Source organism: Amia ocellicauda, unplaced genomic scaffold (assembly GCF_036373705.1).
Source record: "Amia ocellicauda isolate fAmiCal2 unplaced genomic scaffold, fAmiCal2.hap1 HAP1_SCAFFOLD_73, whole genome shotgun sequence".
Taxonomy (NCBI): Eukaryota; Metazoa; Chordata; class Actinopteri; order Amiiformes; family Amiidae; genus Amia; species Amia ocellicauda.
This window is the reverse complement of record NW_027103000.1, coordinates 194512-218618: the sequence shown is the minus strand read 5'-3', so window position 1 is coordinate 218618 and position 24107 is coordinate 194512. Positions and strand designations below refer to the sequence as shown.

The 24107-nt window shown below is 43.4% G+C and overlaps 20 non-coding genes across 20 annotated transcripts; all 20 read left to right on the top strand.

Moving 5' to 3' along the window:
* The first annotated feature begins 603 nt into the window (after positions 1–603).
* Positions 604–722, top strand: LOC136742177 (5S ribosomal RNA). The gene has a single exon (XR_010814802.1). It is a non-coding gene; the product is annotated as a 5S ribosomal RNA (ribosomal RNA).
* Positions 723–1778: 1056 nt separating this feature from the next.
* LOC136742239 (5S ribosomal RNA) lies at positions 1779–1897 on the top strand. The gene has a single exon (XR_010814861.1). It is a non-coding gene; the product is annotated as a 5S ribosomal RNA (ribosomal RNA).
* Positions 1898–2963: 1066 nt separating this feature from the next.
* Positions 2964–3082, top strand: LOC136742209 (5S ribosomal RNA). The gene has a single exon (XR_010814834.1). It is a non-coding gene; the product is annotated as a 5S ribosomal RNA (ribosomal RNA).
* Positions 3083–4147: 1065 nt separating this feature from the next.
* On the top strand, positions 4148–4266 carry LOC136742187 (5S ribosomal RNA). Its single transcript, XR_010814812.1, has one exon. It is a non-coding gene; the product is annotated as a 5S ribosomal RNA (ribosomal RNA).
* Positions 4267–5321: 1055 nt separating this feature from the next.
* Positions 5322–5440, top strand: LOC136741917 (5S ribosomal RNA). The gene has a single exon (XR_010814553.1). It is a non-coding gene; the product is annotated as a 5S ribosomal RNA (ribosomal RNA).
* A 1066-nt stretch (positions 5441–6506) lies between these two features.
* Positions 6507–6625, top strand: LOC136741912 (5S ribosomal RNA). The gene has a single exon (XR_010814548.1). It is a non-coding gene; the product is annotated as a 5S ribosomal RNA (ribosomal RNA).
* Positions 6626–7683: 1058 nt separating this feature from the next.
* Positions 7684–7802, top strand: LOC136741911 (5S ribosomal RNA). Its single transcript, XR_010814547.1, has one exon. It is a non-coding gene; the product is annotated as a 5S ribosomal RNA (ribosomal RNA).
* A 1055-nt stretch (positions 7803–8857) lies between these two features.
* LOC136741978 (5S ribosomal RNA) lies at positions 8858–8976 on the top strand. The gene has a single exon (XR_010814612.1). It is a non-coding gene; the product is annotated as a 5S ribosomal RNA (ribosomal RNA).
* Positions 8977–10042: 1066 nt separating this feature from the next.
* LOC136741910 (5S ribosomal RNA) lies at positions 10043–10161 on the top strand. Its single transcript, XR_010814546.1, has one exon. It is a non-coding gene; the product is annotated as a 5S ribosomal RNA (ribosomal RNA).
* A 1058-nt stretch (positions 10162–11219) lies between these two features.
* On the top strand, positions 11220–11338 carry LOC136741909 (5S ribosomal RNA). Its single transcript, XR_010814545.1, has one exon. It is a non-coding gene; the product is annotated as a 5S ribosomal RNA (ribosomal RNA).
* Positions 11339–12404: 1066 nt separating this feature from the next.
* Positions 12405–12523, top strand: LOC136742027 (5S ribosomal RNA). The gene has a single exon (XR_010814660.1). It is a non-coding gene; the product is annotated as a 5S ribosomal RNA (ribosomal RNA).
* Positions 12524–13573: 1050 nt separating this feature from the next.
* On the top strand, positions 13574–13692 carry LOC136742133 (5S ribosomal RNA). Its single transcript, XR_010814760.1, has one exon. It is a non-coding gene; the product is annotated as a 5S ribosomal RNA (ribosomal RNA).
* A 1066-nt stretch (positions 13693–14758) lies between these two features.
* LOC136741908 (5S ribosomal RNA) lies at positions 14759–14877 on the top strand. The gene has a single exon (XR_010814544.1). It is a non-coding gene; the product is annotated as a 5S ribosomal RNA (ribosomal RNA).
* A 1066-nt stretch (positions 14878–15943) lies between these two features.
* On the top strand, positions 15944–16062 carry LOC136742185 (5S ribosomal RNA). Its single transcript, XR_010814810.1, has one exon. It is a non-coding gene; the product is annotated as a 5S ribosomal RNA (ribosomal RNA).
* Positions 16063–17117: 1055 nt separating this feature from the next.
* Positions 17118–17236, top strand: LOC136741907 (5S ribosomal RNA). Its single transcript, XR_010814543.1, has one exon. It is a non-coding gene; the product is annotated as a 5S ribosomal RNA (ribosomal RNA).
* A 1066-nt stretch (positions 17237–18302) lies between these two features.
* Positions 18303–18421, top strand: LOC136742026 (5S ribosomal RNA). The gene has a single exon (XR_010814659.1). It is a non-coding gene; the product is annotated as a 5S ribosomal RNA (ribosomal RNA).
* Positions 18422–19471: 1050 nt separating this feature from the next.
* On the top strand, positions 19472–19590 carry LOC136741905 (5S ribosomal RNA). Its single transcript, XR_010814541.1, has one exon. It is a non-coding gene; the product is annotated as a 5S ribosomal RNA (ribosomal RNA).
* A 1066-nt stretch (positions 19591–20656) lies between these two features.
* LOC136742184 (5S ribosomal RNA) lies at positions 20657–20775 on the top strand. The gene has a single exon (XR_010814809.1). It is a non-coding gene; the product is annotated as a 5S ribosomal RNA (ribosomal RNA).
* Positions 20776–21833: 1058 nt separating this feature from the next.
* LOC136741904 (5S ribosomal RNA) lies at positions 21834–21952 on the top strand. Its single transcript, XR_010814540.1, has one exon. It is a non-coding gene; the product is annotated as a 5S ribosomal RNA (ribosomal RNA).
* Positions 21953–23007: 1055 nt separating this feature from the next.
* LOC136742180 (5S ribosomal RNA) lies at positions 23008–23126 on the top strand. Its single transcript, XR_010814805.1, has one exon. It is a non-coding gene; the product is annotated as a 5S ribosomal RNA (ribosomal RNA).
* Positions 23127–24107: the final 981 nt, after the last annotated feature.

Sequence of the window (24107 nt, the reverse complement as noted above, 5' to 3'; positions counted from 1 at the left end):
TCGCCAATAATATTGGGTTCCGGTGTATTGAAATACAGGAGCTGCTGGATTTGTGTGTTTTCTTACCCCCTCACCATAGTTTGTCAATTGTTTAAACAACTGAACTTATATTCAAGGTTTGTTTCTCTTCATATGTTTTACTGGTTTACATTTGTCTCAGCAACCTGTTGAATGATTCTTGTGCTTTCATAACAAAATGACAACAGGATGAATGCACACACTTGAAAATACAATACATGCAATGTTATGCATCATAGTGATGCAACCTCCTTTCAGTTTCATACTGCATGTCAATTGAAATCCTTACTGAAATGCACACCATCTCAAGATTGCGCTTGACTGGCAAGTCAGGCACTCAATTACAGCTGTTTTATCAAGACAATGTGTTCGTTTTGTAAAATATAGTTCCGGTCTGGTGTGGCACCCCAGCTAACGCACAACGTTGCCACAACGTTGCCACAACGTGGCGTGTTAGCAGGGACTGTCTGCAGCGCGCTGGTGTGTCCCGGGCTTTAGAGTAGAGAGACAGTTCAACTGTAAGTATGAACGGCAGAAACGGATATTGCCTTCCCTTTAAGTAGAGCGTCAGGGACAGCCTCCCTGGCTTACGGCCATACTAGCCTGAATACGCCCGATCTCGTCCGATCTCGGAAGCCAAGCAGGCTCGGGTCTGGTCAGTACTTGGATGGGAGACCGCCTGGGAATACCAGGTGCTGTAAGCTTCTGCACCTTTTTCACACCAGAGGGCGACAAATCACGAGTTTTAACTTTGGATACACACAATTTCATCATTATTTCAGATTTTACTTCCCCAAATACACAGGCATACAATAGATCTTGTTCTCCAACGTAAACGGTCCCTAGTAACTAGGGTACATTCGTAAATAAATTGAGCATCATGGCTAGAAGTGACTAAATGTTGCCTAATCTTTCTCATCGAGTAATGACACAATTACAGCAACACAAAAAGGAACTCCACCGGACAAAGTTCAGTGCTCACAAGGAGCCTCATTCAACACACACGGTTCCATTCCCATTCATGCAAAGCACGAAAGTGTAAAACTTGGGAACATACTTGAGAGCAAAGATCACATTCAATCTCATTCAAGGCACGGATGTGAATGCAACGGGATGAAATTACTGAAATGATGCCTGCCCTCGAGCTGTGATGATGGACTACCCGACTCGCCAATAATATTGGGTTCTGGTGTATTGAAATACAGGAGCTGCTGGATTTGTGTGTTTTATTACCCCCTCACCATAGTTTGTCAAATGTTTAAACAACTGAACTTATATTCAAGGTTTGTTTCTCTTCATATGTTTTACTGGTTTACATTTGTCTCAGCAACCTGTTGAATGATTCTTCTGCTTTCAAAACAAAATGACAACAGGATGAATGCACACACTTGAAAATACAATACATGCAATGTTATGCATCATAGTGATGCAACCTCCTTTCAGTTTCATACTGCATGTCAATTGAAATCCTTACTGAAATGCACACCTTCTCAAGATTGCGCTTGACTGGCGTGTCAGGCACTCAATTACAGCTGTTTTATCAAGACAATGTGTTTTTTTTTGTAAAATATAGTTCCGGTCTGGTGTGGCACCCCAGCTAACGCACAACGTTGCCACAACATGGCGTGTTAGCAGGGACTGTCTGCGGCGCGCTGCTGTGTCCCGGGCTTTAGAGTAGAGAGACAGTTCAACTGTAAGTATGAACGGCAGAAACGGATATTGCCTTCCCTTTAAGTAGAGCATCAGGGACAGCCTCCCTGGCTTACGGCCATACTAGCCTGAATACGCCCGATCTCGTCCGATCTCGGAAACCAAGCAGGCTCGGGCCTGGTCGGTACTTGGATGGGGGACCGCCTGGGAATACCAGGTGCTGTAAGCTTTTGCACCTTTTACACACCAGAGGGCGACAAATCACGAGTTTTAACTTTGGATACACACAATTTCATCATTATTTCAGATTTTACTTCCCCAAATACACAGGCATACAATAGATCTTGTTCTCCAACGTAAACGGTCCCTAGTAACTAGGGTACATTCGTAAATAAATTGAGCATCATGGCTAGAAGTGACTAAATGTTGCCTAATCTTTCTCATCAAGAAATGACACAATTACAGCAACACAAAAAGGAACTCCACCGGACAAAGTTCAGTGCTCACAAGGAGCCTCATTCAACACACACGGTTCCATTCCCATTCATGCAAAGCACGAAAGTGTAAAACTTGGGAACATACTTGAGAGCAAAGATCACATTCAATCTCATTCAAGGCACGGATGTGAATGCAACGGGATGAAATTACTGAAATGATGCCTGCCCTCGAACTGTGATGATGGACTACCCGACTCACCAATAATATTGGCTTCTGGTGTATTGAAGTACAGGAGCTGCTGGATTTGTGTGTTTTCTTACCCCCTCACCATAGTTTGTCAAATGTTTAAACAACTGAACTTATATTCAAGGTTTGTTTCTCTTCATATGTTTTACTGGTTTACATTTGTCTCAGCAACCTGTTGAATGATTCTTCTGCTTTCAAAACAAAATGACAACAGGATGAATGCACACACTTGAAAATACAATACATGCAATGTTATGCATCATAGTGATGCAACCTCCTTTCAGTTTCATACTGCATGTCAATTGAAATCCTTACTGAAATGTACACCTTCTCAAGATTGCGCTTGACTGGCGTGTCAGGCACTCAATTACAGCTGTTTTATCAAGACAATGTGTTCGTTTTGTAAAATATAGTTCCGGTCTGGTGTGGCACCCCAGCTAACGCACAACGTTGCCACAACGTTGCCACAACGTGGCGTGTTAGCAGGGACTGTCTTTTCTTCGCCGGTGTGTCCCGGACTTTAGAGTAGAGAGACAGTTCAACTGCAAGTATGAGCGGCAGAAACGGATATTGCCTTCCCTTTAAGTAGTGCGTCAGGGACAGCCTCTCTGGCTTACGGCCATACTAGCCTGAATACGCCCGATCTCGTCCGATCTCAGAAGCTAAGCAGGCTCTGGCCTGGTTAGTACTTGGATGGGAGACTGCCTGGGAATACCAGGTGCTGTAAGCTTTTGCATCTTTTACACACCAGAGGGCGACAAATCACGAGTTTTAACTTTGGATACACGCAATTTCATCATTATTTCAGATTTTACTTCCCCAAATACACAGGCATACAATAGATCTTGTTCTCCAACGTAAACGGTCCCTAGTAACTAGCGTACATTCGTAAATAAATTGAGCATCATGGCTAGAAGTGACTAAATGTTGCCTAATCTTTCTCATCAAGAAATGACACAATTACAGCAACACAAAAAGGAACTCCACTGGACAAAGTTCAGTGCTCACAAGGAGCTTCATTCAACACACACGGTTCCATTCCCATTCATGCAAAGCATGAAAGTGTAAAACTTGGAAATATACTTGAGAGTAAAGATCACATTCAATCTCATTCAAGGCACGGATGTGAATGCAACGGGATGAAATTACTGAAATGATGCCTGCCCTCGAACTGTGATGATGGACTGCCCGACTCGCCAATAATATTGGGTTTTGGTGTATTGAAATACAGGAGCTGCTGGATTTGTGTGTTTTCTTACCCCCTCACCATAGTTTGTCAAATGTTTAAACAACTGAACTTATATTCAAGGTTTGTTTCTCTTCATATGTTTTACTGGTTAAATTTGTCTCAGCAACCTGTTGAATGATTCTTCTGCTTTCAAATTAAAATGACAACAGGATGAATGCACACACATGAAAATACAATACATGCAATGTTATGCATCATAGTGATGCAACCTCCTTTCAGTTTCATACTGCATGTCAATTGAAATCCTTACTGAAATGCACACCTTCTCAAGATTGCGCTTGACTGGCGTGTCAGGCACTCAATTACAGCTGTTTTATCAAGACAATGTGTTCGTTTTGTAAAATATAGTTCCGGTCTGGTGTGGCACCCCAGCTAACGCACAACGTTGCCACAATGTTGCCACAACGTGGCGTGTTAGCAGGGACTGTCTGCGGCGCGCTGGTGTGTCCCGGGCTTTAGAGTAGAGAGACAGTTCAACTGTAAGTATGAACGGCAGAAACGGATATTGCCTTCCCTTTAAGTAGAGCGTCAGGGACAGCCTCCCTGGCTTACGGCCATACTAGCCTGAATACGCCCGATCTCGTCCGATCTCGGAAGCTAAGCAGGCTTGGGCCTGGTCAGTACTTGGATGGGAGACTGCCTGGAAATACCAGGTGCTGTAAGCTTTTGCATCTTTTACACACCAGAGGGCGACAAATCACGAGTTTTAACTTTGGATACACGCAATTTCATCATTATTTCAGATTTGACTTCCCCAAATACACAGGCATACAATAGATCTTGTTCTCCAACGTAAACGGTCCCTAGTAACTAGGGTACATTCGTAAATAAATTGAGCATCATGGCTAGAAGTGACTAAATGTTGCCTAATCTTTCTCATCGAGAAATGACACAATTACAGCAACACAAAAAGGAACTCCACCGGACAAAGTTCAGTGCTCACAAGGAGCTTCATTCAACACATACGGTTCCATTCCCATTCATGCAAAGCACGAAAGTGTAAAACTTGGGAACATACTTGAGAGCAAAGATCACATTCAATCTCATTCAAGGCACGGATGTGAATGCAACGGGATGAAATTACTGAAATTATGCCTGCCCTCGAACTGTGATGATGGACTACCCGACTCGCCAATAATATTGGGTTCTGGTGTATTGAAGTACAGGAGCTGCTGGATTTGTGTGTTTTCTTACCCCCTCACCATAGTTTGTCAAATGTTTAAACAACTGAACTTATATTCAAGGTTTGTTTCTCTTCATATGTTTTACTGGTTTACATTTGTCTCAGCAACCTGTTGAATGATTCTTCTGCTTTCAAAACAAAATGACAACAGGATGAATGCACACACTTGAAAATACAATACATGCAATGTTATGCATCATAGTGATGCAACCTCCTTTCAGTTTCATACTGCATGTCAATTGAAATCCTTACTGAAATGCACACCTTCTCAAGATTGCGCTTGACTGGCGTGTCAGGCACTCAATTACAGCTGTTTTATCAAGACAATGTGTTCGTTTTGTAATATATAGTTCCGGTCTGGTGTGGCACCCCAGCTAACGCACAACGTTGCCACAACGTTTCGTGTTAGCAGGGACTGTCTGCGGCGCGCTGGTGTGTCCCGGACTTTAGAGTAGAGAGACAGTTCAATTGCAAGTATGAGCGGCAGAAACGGATATTGCCTTCCCTTTAAGTAGAGCGTCAGGGACAGCCTCTCTGGCTTACGGCCATACTAGCCTGAATACGCCCGATCTCATCCGATCTCGGAAGCTAAGCAGGCTCGGGCCTGGTCAGTACTTGGATGGGAGACCGCCTGGGAATACCAGGTGCTGTAAGCTTTTGCATCTTTTACACACCAGAGGGCGACAAATCACGAGTTTTAACTTTGGATACACGCAATTTCATCATTATTTCAGATTTGACTTCCCCAAATACACAGGCATACAATAGATCTTGTTCTCCAACGTAAACGGTCCCTAGTAACTAGTGTACATTCGTAAATAAATTGAGCATCATGGCTAGAAGTGACTAAATGTTGCCTAATCTTTCTCATCGAGAAATGACACAATTACAGCAACACAAAAAGGAACTCCACCGGACAAAGTTCAGTGCTCACAAGGAGCCTCATTCAACACACACGGTTCCATTCCCATTCATGCAAAGCACGAAAGTGTAAAACTTGGGACAATACTTGAGAGCAAAGATCACATTCAATCTCATTCAAGGCACGGATGTGAATGCAACGGGATGAAATTACTGAAATGATGCCTGCCCTCGAACTGTGATGATGGACTACCCGACTCGCCAATAATATTGGGTTCTGGTGTATTGAAATACAGGAGCTGCTGGATTTGTTTGTTTTCTTACCCCCTCACCATAGTTTGTCAAATGTTTAAACAACTGAACTTATATTCAAGGTTTGTTTCTCTTCATATGTTTTACTGGTTTACATTTGTCTCAGCAACCTGTTGAATGATTCTTCTGCTTTCAAAACAAAATGACAACAGGATGAATGCACACACTTGAAAATACAATACATGCAATGTTATGCATCATAGTGATGCAACCTCCTTTCAGTTTCATACTGCATGTCAATTGAAATCCTTACTGAAATGCACACCTTCTCAAGATTGCACTTGACTGGCGTGTCAGGCACTCAATTACAGCTGTTTTATCAAGACAATGTGTTCGTTTTGTAATATATAGTTCCGGTCTGGTGTGGCACCCCAGCTAACGCACAACGTTGCCACAATGTTGCCACAACGTGGCGTGTTAGCAGGGACTATCTGCGGCGCGCTGCTGTGTCCCGGGCTTTAGAGTAGAGAGACAGTTCAACTGTAAGTATGAACGGCAGAAACGGATATTGCCTTCCCTTTAAGTAGAGCGTCAGGGACAGCCTTTCTGGCTTACGGCCATACTAGCCTGAATACGCCCGATCTCGTCCGATCTCGGAAGCTAAGCAGGCTCGGGCCTGGTCAGTACTTGGATGGGAGACCGCCTGGGAATACCAGGTGCTGTAAGCTTTTGCATCTTTTACACACCAGAGGGCGACAAATCACGAGTTTTAACTTTGGATACACGCAATTTCATCATTATTTCAGATTTGACTTCCCCAAATACACAGGCATACAATAGATCTTGTTCTCCAACGTAAACGGTCCCTAGTAACTAGGGTACATTCATAAATAAATTGAGCATCATGGCTAGAAGTGACTAAATGTTGCCTAATCTTTCTCATCGAGAAATGACACAATTACAGCAACACAAAAAGGAACTCCACCGGACAAAGTTCAGTGCTCACAAGGAGCCTCATTCAACACACACGGTTCCATTCCCATTCATGCAAAGCACGAAAGTGTAAAACTTGGGAACATACTTGAGAGCAAAGATCACATTCAATCTCATTCAAGGCACGGATGTGAATGCAACGGGATGAAATTACTGAAATGATGCCTGCCCTCGAACTGTGATGATGGACTACCCGACTCGCCAATAATATTGGGTTCTGGTGTATTGAAATACAGGAGCTGCTGGATTTGTGTGTTTTCTTACCCCCTCACCATAGTTTGTCAAATGTTTAAACAACTGAACTTATATTCAAGGTTTGTTTCTCTTCATATGTTTTACTGGTTTACATTTGTCTCAGCAACCTCAGCAAAAATGATTCTTCTACTTTCAAAACAAAATGACAACAGGATGAATGCACACACTTGAAAATACAATACATGCAATGTTATGCATCATAGTGATGCAACCTCCTTTCAGTTTCATACTGCATGTCAATTGAAATCCTTACTGAAATGCACACCTTCTCAAGATTGCGCTTGACTGGCGTGTCAGGCACTCAATTACAGCTGTTTTATCAAGACAATGTGTTCGTTTTGTAATATATAGTTCCGCTCTGGTGTGGCACCCCAGCTAACGCACAACGTTGCCACAACGTTTCGTGTTAGCAGGGACTGTCTGCGGCGCGCTGGTGTGTCCCGGACTTTAGAGTAGAGAGACAGTTCAACTGCAAGTATGAGCGGCAGAAACGGATATTGCCTTCCCTTTAAGTAGAGCGTCAGGGACAGCCTCCCTGGCTTACGGCCATACTAGCCTGAATACGCCCGATCTCGTCCGATCTCGGAAGCTAAGCAGGCTCGGGCCTGGTCAGTACTTGGATGGGAGACCGCCTGGGAATACCAGGTGCTGTAAGCTTTTGCATCTTTTACACACCAGAGGGCGACAAATCACGAGTTTTAACTTTGGATACACGCAATTTCATCATTATTTCAGATTTGACTTCCCCAAATACACAGGCATACAATAGATCTTGTTCTCCAACGTAAACGGTCCCTAGTAACTAGGGTACATTCGTAAATAAATTGAGCATCATGGCTAGAAGTGACTAAATGTTGCCTAATCTTTCTCATCGAGAAATGACACAATTACAGCAACACAAAAAGGAACTCCACCGGACAAAGTTCAGTGCTCACAAGGAGCCTCATTCAACACACACGGTTCCATTCCCATTCATGCAAAGCACGAAAGTGTAAAACTTGGGAACATACTTGAGAGCAAAGATCACATTCAATCTCATTCAAGGCACGGATGTGAATGCAACGGGATGAAATTACTGAAATGATGCCTGCCCTCGAACTGTGATGATGGACTACCCGACTCGCCAATAATATTGGGTTCTGGTGTATTGAAATACAGGAGCTGCTGGATTTGTGTGTTTTCTTACCCCCTCACCATAGTTTGTCAAATGTTTAAACAACTGAACTTATATTCAAGGTTTGTTTCTCTTCATATGTTTTACTGGTTTACATTTGTCTCAGCAACCTGTTGAATGATTCTTCTGCTTTCAAAACAAAATGACAACAGGATGAATGCACACACTTGAAAATACAATACATGCAATGTTATGCATCATAGTGATGCAACCTCCTTTCAGTTTCATACTGCATGTCAATTGAAATCCTTACTGAAATGCACACCTTCTCAAGATTGCGCTTGACTGGCGTGTCAGGCACTCAATTACAGCTGTTTTATCAAGACAATGTGTTCGTTTTGTAATATATAGTTCCGGTCTGGTGTGGCACCCCAGCTAACGTACAACGTTGCCACAACGTTTCGTGTTAGCAGGGACTGTCTGCGGCGCGCTGGTGTGTCCCGGACTTTAGAGTAGAGAGACAGTTCAACTGCAAGTATGAGCGGCAGAAACGGATATTGCCTTCCCTTTAAGTAGAGCGTCAGGGACAGCCTCCCTGGCTTACGGCCATACTAGCCTGAATACGCCCGATCTCGTCCGATCTCGGAAGCTAAGCAGGCTCGGGCCTGGTCAGTACTTGGATGGGAGACCACCTGGGAAAACCAGGTGCTGTAAGCTTTTGCATCTTTTACACACCAGAGGGCGACAAATCACGAGTTTTAACTTTGGATACACGCAATTTCATCATTATTTCAGATTTGACTTCCCCAAATACACAGGCATACAATAGATCTTGTTCTCCAACGTAAACGGTCCCTAGTAACTAGGGTACATTCGTAAATAAATTGAGCATCATGGCTAGAAGTGACTAAATGTTGCCTAATCTTTCTCATCGAGAAATGACACAATTACAGCAACACAAAAAGGAACTCCACCGGACAGAGTTCAGTGCTCACAAGGAGCCTCATTCAACACACACGGTTCCATTCCCATTCATGCAAAGCACGAAAGTGTAAAACTTGGGAACATACTTGAGAGCAAAGATCACATTCAATCTCATTCAAGGCACGGATGTGAATGCAACGGGATGAAATTACTGAAATGATGCCTGCCCTCGAACTGTGATGATGGACTACCCGACTCGCCAATAATATTGGGTTCTGGTGTATTGAAATACAGGAGCTGCTGGATTTGTGTGTTTTCTTACCCCCTCACCATAGTTTGTCAAATGTTTAAACAACTGAACTTATATTCAAGGTTTGTTTCTCTTCATATGTTTTACTGGTTTACATTTGTCTCAGCAACCTGTTGAATGATTCTTCTGCTTTCAAAACAAAATGACAACAGGATGAATGCACACACTTGAAAATACAATACATGCAATGTAATGCATCATAGTGATGCAACCTCCTTTCAGTTTCATACTGCATGTCAATTGAAATCCTTACTGAAATGCACACCTTCTCAAGATTGCGCTTGACTGGCGTGTCAGGCACTCAATTACAGCTGTTTTATCAAGAGAATGTGTTCGTTTTGTAATATATAGTTCCGGTCTGGTGTGGCACCCCAGCTAACGCACAACGTTGCCACAATGTTGCCACAACGTGGCGTGTTATCAGGGACTGTCTGCGGCGCGCTGGTGTGTCCCGGGCTTTAGAGTAGAGAGACAGTTCAACTGTAAGTATGAACGGCAGAAACGGATATTGCCTTCCCTTTAAGTAGAGCGTCAGGGACAGCCTCCCTGGCTTACGGCCATACTAGCCTGAATACGCCCGATCTCGTCCGATCTCGGAAGCTAAGCAGGCTCGGGCCTGGTCAGTACTTGGATGGGAGACCGCCTGGGAATACCAGGTGCTGTAAGCTTTTGCATCTTTTACACACCAGAGGGCGACAAATCACGAGTTTTAACTTTGGATACACGCAATTTCATCATTATTTCAGATTTGACTTCCCCAAATACACAGGCATACAATAGATCTTGTTCTCCAACGTAAACGGTCCCTAGTAACTAGGGTACATTCATAAATAAATTGAGCATCATGGCTAGAAGTGACTAAATGTTGCCTAATCTTTCTCATCGAGAAATGACACAATTACAGCAACACAAAAAGGAACTCCACCGGACAAAGTTCAGTGCTCACAAGGAGCCTCATTCAACACACACGGTTCCATTCCCATTCATGCAAAGCACGAAAGTGTAAAACTTGGGAACATACTTGAGAGCAAAGATCACATTCAATCTCATTCAAGGCACGGATGTGAATGCAACGGGATGAAATTACTGAAATGATGCCTGCCCTCGAACTGTGATGATGGACTACCCGACTCGCCAATAATATTGGGTTCTGGTGTATTGAAATACAGGAGCTGCTGGATTTGTGTGTTTTCTTACCCCCTCACCATAGTTTGTCAAATGTTTAAACAACTGAACTTATATTCAAGGTTTGTTTCTCTTCATATGTTTTACTGGTTTACATTTGTCTCAGCAACCTCAGCAAAAATGATTCTTCTACTTTCAAAACAAAATGACAACAGGATGAATGCACACACTTGAAAATACAATACATGCAATGTTATGCATCATAGTGATGCAACCTCCTTTCAGTTTCATACTGCATGTCAATTGAAATCCTTACTGAAATGCACACCTTCTCAAGATTGCGCTTGACTGGCGTGTCAGGCACTCAATTACAGCTGTTTTATCAAGACAATGTGTTCGTTTTGTAATATATAGTTCCGGTCTGGTGTGGCACCCCAGCTAACGCACAACGTTGCCACAACGTTTCGTGTTAGCAGGGACTGTCTGCGGCGCGCTGGTGTGTCCCGGACTTTAGAGTAGAGAGACAGTTCAACTGCAAGTATGAGCGGCAGAAACGGATATTGCCTTCCCTTTAAGTAGAGCGTCAGGGACAGCCTCCCTGGCTTACGGCCATACTAGCCTGAATACGCCCGATCTCGTCCGATCTCGGAAGCTAAGCAGGCTCGGGCCTGGTCAGTACTTGGATGGGAGACCGCCTGGGAATACCAGGTGCTGTAAGCTTTTGCATCTTTTACACACCAGAGGGCGACAAATCACGAGTTTTAACTTTGGATACTCGCAATTTCATCATTATTTCAGATTTGACTTCCCCAAATACACAGGCATACAATAGATCTTGTTCTCCAACGTAAACGGTCCCTAGTAACTAGGGTACATTCGTAAATAAATTGAGCATCATGGCTAGAAGTGACTAAATGTTGCCTAATCTTTCTCATCGAGAAATTACACAATTACAGCAACACAAAAAGGAACTCCACCGGACAAAGTTCAGTGCTCACAAGGAGCCTCATTCAACACACACGGTTCCATTCCCATTCATGCAAAGCACGAAAGTGTAAAACTTGGGAACATACTTGAGAGCAAAGATCACATTCAATCTCATTCAAGGCACGGATGTGAATGCAACGGGATGAAATTACTGAAATGATGCCTGCCCTCGAACTGTGATGATGGACTACCCGACTCGCCAATAATATTGGCTTCTGGTGTATTGAAATACAGGAGCTGCTGGATTTGTGTCATTTCTTACCCCCTCACCATAGTTTGTCAAATGTTTAAACAACTGAACTTATATTCAAGGTTTGTTTCTCTTCATATGTTTTACTGGTTTACATTTGTCTCAGCAACCTGTTGAATGATTCTTCTGCTTTCAAAACAAAATGACAACAGGATGAATGCACACACTTGAAAATACAATACATGCAATGTTATGCATCATAGTGATGCAACCTCCTTTCAGTTTCATACTGCATGTCAATTGAAATCCTTACTGAAATGCACACCTTCTCAAGATTGCGCTTGACTGGCGTGTCAGGCACTCAATTACAGCTGTTTTATCAAGACAATGTGTTCGTTTTGTAAAATATAGTTCCGGTCTGGTGTGGCACCCCAGCTAACGCACAACGTTGCCACAATGTTGCCACAACGTGGCGTGTTAGCAGGGACTGTCTGCGGCGCGCTGGTGTGTCCCGGGCTTTAGAGTAGAGAGACAGTTCAACTGTAAGTATGAACGGCAGAAACGGATATTGCCTTCCCTTTAAGTAGAGCGTCAGGGACAGCCTCCCTGGCTTACGGCCATACTAGCCTGAATACGCCCGATCTCGTCCGATCTCGGAAGCCAAGCAGGCTCGGGCCTGGTCAGTACTTGGATGGGAGACCGCCTGGGAATACCAGGTGCTGTAAGCTTTTGCATCTTTTACACACCAGAGGGCGACAAATCACGAGTTTTAACTTTGGATACACGCAATTTCATCATTATTTCAGATTTGACTTCCCCAAATACACAGGCATACAATAGATCTTGTTCTCCAACGTAAACGGTCCCTAGTAACTAGGGTACATTCGTAAATAAATTGAGCATCATGGCTAGAAGTGACTAAATGTTGCCTAATCTTTCTCATCGAGAAATGACACAATTACAGCAACACAAAAAGGAACTCCACCGGACAAAGTTCAGTGCTCACAAGGAGCCTCATTCAACACACACGGTTCCATTCCCATTCATGCAAAGCACGAAAGTGTAAAACTTGGGAACATACTTGAGAGCAAAGATCACATTCAATCTCATTCAAGGCACGGATGTGAATGCAACGGGATGAAATTACTGAAATGATGCCTGCCCTCGAACTGTGATGATGGACTACCCGACTCGCCAATAATATTGGGTTCTGGTGTATTGAAATACAGGAGCTGCTGGATTTGTGTGTTTTCTTACCCCCTCACCATAGTTTGTCAAATGTTTAAACAACTGAACTTATATTCAAGGTTTGTTTCTCTTCATATGTTTTACTGGTTTACATTTGTCTCAGCAACCTGTTGAATGATTCTTCTGCTTTCAAAACAAAATGACAACAGGATGAATGCACACACTTGAAAATACAATACATGCAATGTTATGCATCATAGTGATGCAACCTCCTTTCAGTTTCATACTGCATGTCAATTGAAATCCTTACTGAAATGCACACCTTCTCAAGATTGCGCTTGAATGGCGTGTCAGGCACTCAATTACAGCTGTTTTATCAAGACAATGTGTTCGTTTTGTAATACATAGGTCTGGTGTGGCACCCCAGCTAACGCACAACGTTGCCACAACGTTTCGTGTTAGCAGGGACTGTCTGCGGCGTGCTGGTGTGTCCCGGACTTTAGAGTAGAGAGACAGTTCAACTGTAAGTATGAGCGGCAGAAACGGATATTGCCTTCCCTTTAAGTAGAGCGTCAGGGACAGCCTCCCTGGCTTACGGCCATACTAGCCTGAATACGCCCGATCTCGTCCGATCTCGGAAACTAAGCAGGCTCGGGCCTGGTCAGTACTTGGATGGGAGACCGCCTGGGAATACCAGGTGCTGTAAGCTTTTGCATCTTTTACACACCAGAGGGCGACAAATCACGAGTTTTAACTTTGGATACACGCAATTTCATCATTATTTCAGATTTGACTTCCCCAAATACACAGGCATACAATAGATCTTGTTCTCCAATGTAAACGGTCCCTAGTAACTAGGGTACATTCGTAAATAAATTGAGCATCATGGCTAGAAGTGACTAAATGTTGCCTAATCTTTCTCATCGAGAAATGACACAATTACAGCAACACAAAAAGGAACTCCACCGGACAAAGTTCAGTGCTCACAAGGAGCCTCATTCAACACACACGGTTCCATTCCCATTCATGCAAAGCACGAAAGTGTAAAACTTGGGAACATACTTGAGAGCAAAGATCACATTCAATCTCATTAAAGGCACGGATGTGAATGCAACGGGATGAAATTACTGAAATGATGCCTGCCCTCGAACTGTGATGATGGACTACCCGACTCGCCAATAATATTGGGTTCTGGTGTATTGAAATACAGGAGCTGCTGGATTTGTGTGTTTTCTTACCCCCTCACCATAGTTTGTCAAATGTTTAAACAACTGAACTTATATTCAAGGTTTGTTTCTCTTCATATGTTTTACTGGTTTACATTTGTCTCAGCAACCTGTTGAATGATTCTTCTGCTTTCAAAACAAAATGACAACAGGATGAATGCACACACTTGTAAAAACAATACATGCAATGTTATGCATCATAGTGATGCAACCTCCTTTCAGTTTCATACTGCATGTCAATTGAAATCCTTACTGAAATGCACACCTTCTCAAGATTGCGCTTGACTGGCGTGTCAGGCACTCAATTACAGCTGTTTTATCAAGACAATGTGTTCGTTTTGTAATATATAGTTCCGGTCTGGTGTGGCACCCCAGCTAACGCACAACGTTGCCACAATGTTGCCACAACGTGGCGTGTTAGCAGGGACTGTCTGCGGCGCGCTGGTGTGTCCCGGGCTTTAGAGTAGAGAGACAGTTCAACTGTAAGTATGAACGGCAGAAACGGATATTGCCTTCCCTTTAAGTAGAGCGTCAGGGACAGCATTCCTAGCTTACGGCCATACTAGCCTGAATACGCCCGATCTCGTCCGATCTCGGAAGCTAAGCAGGCTCGGGCCTGGTCAGTACTTGGATGGGAGACCGCCTGGGAATACCAGGTGCTGTAAGCTTTTGCATCTTTTACACACCAGAGGGCGACATATCACGAGTTTTAACTTTGGATACACGCAATTTCATCATTATTTCAGATTTGACTTCCCCAAATACACAGGCATACAATAGATCTTGTTCTCCAATGTAAACGGTCCCTAGTAACTAGGGTACATTCATAAATAAATTGAGCATCATGGCTAGAAGTGACTAAATGTTGCCTAATCTTTCTCATCGAGAAATGACAGAATTACAGCAACACAAAAAGGAACTCCACCGGACAAAGTTCAGTGCTCACAAGGAGCCTCATTCAACACACACGGTTCCATTCCCATTCATGCAAAGCACGAAAGTGTAAAACTTGGGAACATACTTGAGAGCAAAGATCACATTCAATCTCATTCAAGGCACGGATGTGAATGCAACAAGATGAAATTACTGAAATGATGCCTGCCCTCGAACTGTGATGATGGACTACCCGACTCGCCAATAATATTGGGTTCTGGTGTATTGAAATACAGGAGCTGCTGGATTTGTGTGTTTTCTTACCCCCTCACCATAGTTTGTCAAATGTTTAAACAACTGAACTTATATTCAAGGTTTGTTTCTCTTCATATGTTTTACTGGTTTACATTTGTCTCAGCAACCTGTTGAATGATTCTTCTGCTTTCAAAACAAAATGACAACAGGATGAATGCACACACTTGAAAATACAATACATGCAATGTTATGCATCATAGTGATGCAACCTCCTTTCAGTTTCATACTGCATGTCAATTTAAATCCTTACTGAAATGCACACCTTCTCAAGATTGCGCTTGACTGGCGTGTCAGGCACTCAATTACAGCTGTTTTATCAAGACAATGTGTTCGTTTTGTAATATATAGTTCCGGTCTGGTGTGGCACCCCAGCTAACGCACAACGTTGCCACAATGTTGCCACAACGTGGCGTGTTAGCAGGGACTGTCTGCGGCGCGCTGGTGTGTCCCGGGCTTTAGAGTAGAGAGACAGTTCAACTGTAAGTATGAACGGCAGAAACGGATATTGCCTTCCCTTTAAGTAGAGCGTCAGGGACAGCCTCCCTGGCTTACGGCCATACTAGCCTGAATACGCCCGATCTCGTCCGATCTCGGAAGCTAAGCAGGCTTGGGCCTGGTCAGTACTTGGATGGGAGACTGCCTGGAAATACCAGGTGCTGTAAGCTTTTGCATCTTTTACACACCAGAGGGCGACAAATCACGAGTTTTAACTTTGGATACACGCAATTTCATCATTATTTCAGATTTGACTTCCCCAAATACACAGGCATACAATAGATCTTGTTCTCCAACGTAAACGGTCCCTAGTAACTAGGGTACATTCGTAAATAAATTGAGCATCATGGCTAGAAGTGACTAAATGTTGCCTAATCTTTCTCATCGAGAAATGACACAATTACAGCAACACAAAAAGGAACTCCACCGGACAAAGTTCAGTGCTCACAAGGAGCTTCATTCAACACATACGGTTCCATTCCCATTCATGCAAAGCACGAAAGTGTAAAACTTGGGAACATACTTGAGAGCAAAGATCACATTCAATCTCATTCAAGGCACGGATGTGAATGCAACGGGATGAAATTACTGAAATTATGCCTGCCCTCGAACTGTGATGATGGACTACCCGACTCGCCAATAATATTGGGTTCTGGTGTATTGAAGTACAGGAGCTGCTGGATTTGTGTGTTTTCTTACCCCCTCACCATAGTTTGTCAAATGTTTAAACAACTGAACTTATATTCAAGGTTTGTTTCTCTTCATATGTTTTACTGGTTTACATTTGTCTCAGCAACCTGTTGAATGATTCTTCTGCTTTCAAAACAAAATGACAACAGGATGAATGCACACACTTGAAAATACAATACATGCAATGTTATGCATCATAGTGATGCAACCTCCTTTCAGTTTCATACTGCATGTCAATTGAAATCCTTACTGAAATGCACACCTTCTCAAGATTGCGCTTGACTGGCGTGTCAGGCACTCAATTACAGCTGTTTTATCAAGACAATGTGTTCGTTTTGTAATATATAGTTCCGGTCTGGTGTGGCACCCCAGCTAACGCACAACGTTGCCACAACGTTTCGTGTTAGCAGGGACTGTCTGCGGCGCGCTGGTGTGTCCCGGACTTTAGAGTAGAGAGACAGTTCAATTGCAAGTATGAGCGGCAGAAACGGATATTGCCTTCCCTTTAAGTAGAGCGTCAGGGACAGCCTCTCTGGCTTACGGCCATACTAGCCTGAATACGCCCGATCTCGTCCGATCTCGGAAGCTAAGCAGGCTCGGGCCTGGTCAGTACTTGGATGGGAGACCGCCTGGGAATACCAGGTGCTGTAAGCTTTTGCATCTTTTACACACCAGAGGGCGACAAATCACGAGTTTTAACTTTGGATACACGCAATTTCATCATTATTTCAGATTTGACTTCCCCAAATACACAGGCATACAATAGATCTTGTTCTCCAACGTAAACGGTCCCTAGTAACTAGTGTACATTCGTAAATAAATTGAGCATCATGGCTAGAAGTGACTAAATGTTGCCTAATCTTTCTCATCGAGAAATGACACAATTACAGCAACACAAAAAGGAACTCCACCGGACAAAGTTCAGTGCTCACAAGGAGCCTCATTCAACACACACGGTTCCATTCCCATTCATGCAAAGCACGAAAGTGTAAAACTTGGGACAATACTTGAGAGCAAAGATCACATTCAATCTCATTCAAGGCACGGATGTGAATGCAACGGGATGAAATTACTGAAATGATGCCTGCCCTCGAACTGTGATGATGGACTACCCGACTCGCCAATAATATTGGGTTCTGGTGTATTGAAATACAGGAGCTGCTGGATTTGTGTGTTTTCTTACCCCCTCACCATAGTTTGTCAAATGTTTAAACAACTGAACTTATATTCAAGGTTTGTTTCTCTTCATATGTTTTACTGGTTTACATTTGTCTCAGCAACCTGTTGAATGATTCTTCTGCTTTCAAAACAAAATGACAACAGGATGAATGCACACACTTGAAAATACAATACATGCAATGTTATGCATCATAGTGATGCAACCTCCTTTCAGTTTCATACTGCATGTCAATTGAAATCCTTACTGAAATGCACACCTTCTCAAGATTGCGCTTGACTGGCGTGTCAGGCACTCAATTACAGCTGTTTTATCAAGACAATGTGTTCGTTTTGTAAAATATAGTTCCGGTCTGGTGTGGCACCCCAGCTAACGCACAACGTTGCCACAATGTTGCCACAACGTGGCGTGTTAGCAGGGACTGTCTGCGGCGCGCTGGTGTGTCCCGGGCTTTAGAGTAGAGAGACAGTTCAACTGTAAGTATGAACGGCAGAAACGGATATTGCCTTCCCTTTAAGTAGAGCGTCAGGGACAGCCTCCCTGGCTTACGGCCATACTAGCCTGAATACGCCCGATCTCGTCCGATCTCGGAAGCCAAGCAGGCTCGGGCCTGGTCAGTACTTGGATGGGAGACCGCCTGGGAATACCAGGTGCTGTAAGCTTTTGCATCTTTTACACACCAGAGGGCGACAAATCACGAGTTTTAACTTTGGATACACGCAATTTCATCATTATTTCAGATTTGACTTCCCCAAATACACAGGCATACAATAGATCTTGTTCTCCAACGTAAACGGTCCCTAGTAACTAGGGTACATTCGTAAATAAATTGAGCATCATGGCTAGAAGTGACTAAATGTTGCCTAATCTTTCTCATCGAGAAATGACACAATTACAGCAACACAAAAAGGAACTCCACCGGACAAAGTTCAGTGCTCACAAGGAGCCTCATTCAACACACACGGTTCCATTCCCATTCATGCAAAGCACGAAAGTGTAAAACTTGGGAACATACTTGAGAGCAAAGATCACATTCAATCTCATTCAAGGCACGGATGTGAATGCAACGGGATGAAATTACTGAAATGATGCCTGCCCTCGAACTGTGATGATGGACTACCCGACTCGCCAATAATATTGGGTTCTGGTGTATTGAAATACAGGAGCTGCTGGATTTGTGTGTTTTCTTACCCCCTCACCATAGTTTGTCAAATGTTTAAACAACTGAACTTATATTCAAGGTTTGTTTCTCTTCATATGTTTTACTGGTTTACATTTGTCTCAGCAACCTGTTGAATGATTCTTCTGCTTTCAAAACAAAATGACAACAGGATGAATGCACACACTTGAAAATACAATACATGCAATGTTATGCATCATAGTGATGCAACCTCCTTTCAGTTTCATACTGCATGTCAATTGAAATCCTTACTGAAATGCACACCTTCTCAAGATTGCGCTTGAATGGCGTGTCAGGCACTCAATTACAGCTGTTTTATCAAGACAATGTGTTCGTTTTGTAATACATAGGTCTGGTGTGGCACCCCAGCTAACGCACAACGTTGCCACAACGTTTCGTGTTAGCAGGGACTGTCTGCGGCGCGCTGGTGTGTCCCGGGCTTTAGAGTAGAGAGACAGTTCAACTGTAAGTATGAACGGCAGAAACGGATATTGCCTTCCCTTTAAGTAGAGCGTCAGGGACAGCATTCCTAGCTTACGGCCATACTAGCCTGAATACGCCCGATCTCGTCCGATCTCGGAAGCTAAGCAGGCTCGGGCCTGGTCAGTACTTGGATGGGAGACCGCCTGGGAATACCAGGTGCTGTAAGCTTTTGCATCTTTTACACACCAGAGGGCGACATATCACGAGTTTTAACTTTGGATACACGCAATTTCATCATTATTTCAGATTTGACTTCCCCAAATACACAGGCATACAATAGATCTTGTTCTCCAATGTAAACGGTCCCTAGTAACTAGGGTACATTCATAAATAAATTGAGCATCATGGCTAGAAGTGACTAAATGTTGCCTAATCTTTCTCATCGAGAAATGACAGAATTACAGCAACACAAAAAGGAACTCCACCGGACAAAGTTCAGTGCTCACAAGGAGCCTCATTCAACACACACGGTTCCATTCCCATTCATGCAAAGCACGAAAGTGTAAAACTTGGGAACATACTTGAGAGCAAAGATCACATTCAATCTCATTCAAGGCACGGATGTGAATGCAACAAGATGAAATTACTGAAATGATGCCTGCCCTCGAACTGTGATGATGGACTACCCGACTCGCCAATAATATTGGGTTCTGGTGTATTGAAATACAGGAGCTGCTGGATTTGTGTGTTTTCTTACCCCCTCACCATAGTTTGTCAAATGTTTAAACAACTGAACTTATATTCAAGGTTTGTTTCTCTTCATATGTTTTACTGGTTTACATTTGTCTCAGCAACCTGTTGAATGATTCTTCTGCTTTCAAAACAAAATGACAACAGGATGAATGCACACACTTGAAAATACAATACATGCAATGTTATGCATCATAGTGATGCAACCTCCTTTCAGTTTCATACTGCATGTCAATTTAAATCCTTACTGAAATGCACACCTTCTCAAGATTGCGCTTGACTGGCGTGTCAGGCACTCAATTACAGCTGTTTTATCAAGACAATGTGTTCGTTTTGTAATATATAGTTCCGGTCTGGTGTGGCACCCCAGCTAACGCACAACGTTGCCACAATGTTGCCACAACGTGGCGTGTTAGCAGGGACTGTCTGCGGCGCGCTGGTGTGTCCCGGGCTTTAGAGTAGAGAGACAGTTCAACTGTAAGTATGAACGGCAGAAACGGATATTGCCTTCCCTTTAAGTAGAGCGTCAGGGACAGCCTCCCTGGCTTACGGCCATACTAGCCTGAATACGCCCGATCTCGTCCGATCTCGGAAGCTAAGCAGGCTTGGGCCTGGTCAGTACTTGGATGGGAGACTGCCTGGAAATACCAGGTGCTGTAAGCTTTTGCATCTTTTACACACCAGAGGGCGACAAATCACGAGTTTTAACTTTGGATACACGCAATTTCATCATTATTTCAGATTTGACTTCCCCAAATACACAGGCATACAATAGATCTTGTTCTCCAACGTAAACGGTCCCTAGTAACTAGGGTACATTCGTAAATAAATTGAGCATCATGGCTAGAAGTGACTAAATGTTGCCTAATCTTTCTCATCGAGAAATGACACAATTACAGCAACACAAAAAGGAACTCCACCGGACAAAGTTCAGTGCTCACAAGGAGCTTCATTCAACACATACGGTTCCATTCCCATTCATGCAAAGCACGAAAGTGTAAAACTTGGGAACATACTTGAGAGCAAAGATCACATTCAATCTCATTCAAGGCACGGATGTGAATGCAACGGGATGAAATTACTGAAATTATGCCTGCCCTCGAACTGTGATGATGGACTACCCGACTCGCCAATAATATTGGGTTCTGGTGTATTGAAGTACAGGAGCTGCTGGATTTGTGTGTTTTCTTACCCCCTCACCATAGTTTGTCAAATGTTTAAACAACTGAACTTATATTCAAGGTTTGTTTCTCTTCATATGTTTTACTGGTTTACATTTGTCTCAGCAACCTCAGCAAAAATGATTCTTCTACTTTCAAAACAAAATGACAACAGGATGAATGCACACACTTGAAAATACAATACATGCAATGTTATGCATCATAGTGATGCAACCTCCTTTCAGTTTCATACTGCATGTCAATTGAAATCCTTACTGAAATGCACACCTTCTCAAGATTGCGCTTGACTGGCGTGTCAGGCACTCAATTACAGCTGTTTTATCAAGACAATGTGTTCGTTTTGTAATATATAGTTCCGGTCTGGTGTGGCACCCCAGCTAACGCACAACGTTGCCACAACGTTTCGTGTTAGCAGGGACTGTCTGCGGCGCGCTGGTGTGTCCCGGACTTTAGAGTAGAGAGACAGTTCAACTGCAAGTATGAGCGGCAGAAACGGATATTGCCTTCCCTTTAAGTAGAGCGTCAGGGACAGCCTCCCTGGCTTACGGCCATACTAGCCTGAATACGCCCGATCTCGTCCGATCTCGGAAGCTAAGCAGGCTCGGGCCTGGTCAGTACTTGGATGGGAGACCGCCTGGGAATACCAGGTGCTGTAAGCTTTTGCATCTTTTACACACCAGAGGGCGACAAATCACGAGTTTTAACTTTGGATACACGCAATTTCATCATTATTTCAGATTTGACTTCCCCAAATACACAGGCATACAATAGATCTTGTTCTCCAACGTAAACGGTCCCTAGTAACTAGGGTACATTCGTAAATAAATTGAGCATCATGGCTAGAAGTGACTAAATGTTGCCTAATCTTTCTCATCGAGAAATGACACAATTACAGCAACACAAAAAGGAACTCCACCGGACAAAGTTCAGTGCTCACAAGGAGCCTCATTCAACACACACGGTTCCATTCCCATTCATGCAAAGCACGAAAGTGTAAAACTTGGGAACATACTTGAGAGCAAAGATCACATTCAATCTCATTCAAGGCACGGATGTGAATGCAACGGGATGAAATTACTGAAATGATGCCTGCCCTCGAACTGTGATGATGGACTACCCGACTCGCCAATAATATTGGGTTCTGGTGTATTGAAATACAGGAGCTGCTGGATTTGTGTGTTTTCTTACCCCCTCACCATAGTTTGTCAAATGTTTAAACAACTGAACTTATATTCAAGGTTTGTTTCTCTTCATATGTTTTACTGGTTTACATTTGTCTCAGCAACCTGTTGAATGATTCTTCTGCTTTCAAAACAAAATGACAACAGGATGAATGCACACACTTGAAAATACAATACATGCAATGTTATGCATCATAGTGATGCAACCTCCTTTCAGTTTCATACTGCATGTCAATTGAAATCCTTACTGAAATGCACACCTTCTCAAGATTGCGCTTGACTGGCGTGTCAGGCACTCAATTACAGCTGTTTTATCAAGACAATGTGTTCGTTTTGTAAAATACAGTTACGGTCTGGTGTGGCACCCCAGCTAACGCACAACGTTGCCACAACGTTTCGTGTTAGCAGGGACTGTCTGCGGCGCGCTGGTGTGTCCCGGACTTTAGAGTAGAGAGACAGTTCAACTGCAAGTATGAGCGGCAGAAACGGATATTGCCTTCCCTTTAAGTAGAGCATCAGGGACAGCCTCCCCGGCTTACGGCCATACTAGCCTGAATACGCCCGATCTCGTCCGATCTCGGAAGCTAAGCAGGCTCCGGCCTGGTCAGTACTTGGATGGGAGACCGCCTGGGAATACCAGGTACTGTAAGCTTTTGCATCTTTTACACACCAGAGGGCGACAAATCACGAGTTTTAACTTTGGATACACGCAATTTCTTCATTATTTCAGATTTGACTTCCCCAAATACACAGGCATACAATAGATCTTGTTCTCCAACGTAAACGGTCCCTAGTAACTAGGGTACATTCGTAAATAAATTGAGCATCATGGCTAGAAGTGACTAAATGTTGCCTAATCTTTCTCATCGAGAAATGACACAATTACAGCAACACAAAAAGGAACTCCACCGGACAAAGTTCAGTGCTCACAAGGAGCCTCATTCAACACACACGGTTCCATTCCCATTCATGCAAAGCACGAAAGTGTAAAACTTGGGAACATACTTGAGAGCAAAGATCACATTCAATCTCATTCAAGGCACGGATGTGAATGCAACGGGATGAAATTACTGAAATGATGCCTGCCCTCGAACTGTGATGATGGACTACCCGACTCGCCAATAATATTGGGTTCTGGTGTATTGAAATACAGGAGCTGCTGGATTTGTGTGTTTTCTTACCCCCTCACCATAGTTTGTCAAATGTTTAAACAACTGAACTTATATTCAAGGTTTGTTTCTCTTCATATGTTTTACTGGTTTACATTTGTCTCAGCAACCTGTTGAATGATTCTTCTGCTTTCAAAACAAAATGACAACAGGATGAATGCACACACTTGAAAATACAATACATGCAATGTTATGCATCATAGTGATGCAACCTCCTTTCAGTTTCATACTGCATGGCAATTGAAATCCTTACTGAAATGCACACCTTCTCAAGATTGCGCTTGACTGGCGTGTCAGGCACTCAATTACAGCTGTTTTATCAAGACAATGTGTTCGTTTTGTAAAATATAGTTCCGGTCTGGTGTGGCACCCCAGCTAACGCACAACGTTGCCACAACGTTTCGTGTTAGCAGGGACTGTCTGCGGCGCGCTGGTGTGTCCCGGACTTTAGAGTAGAGAGACAG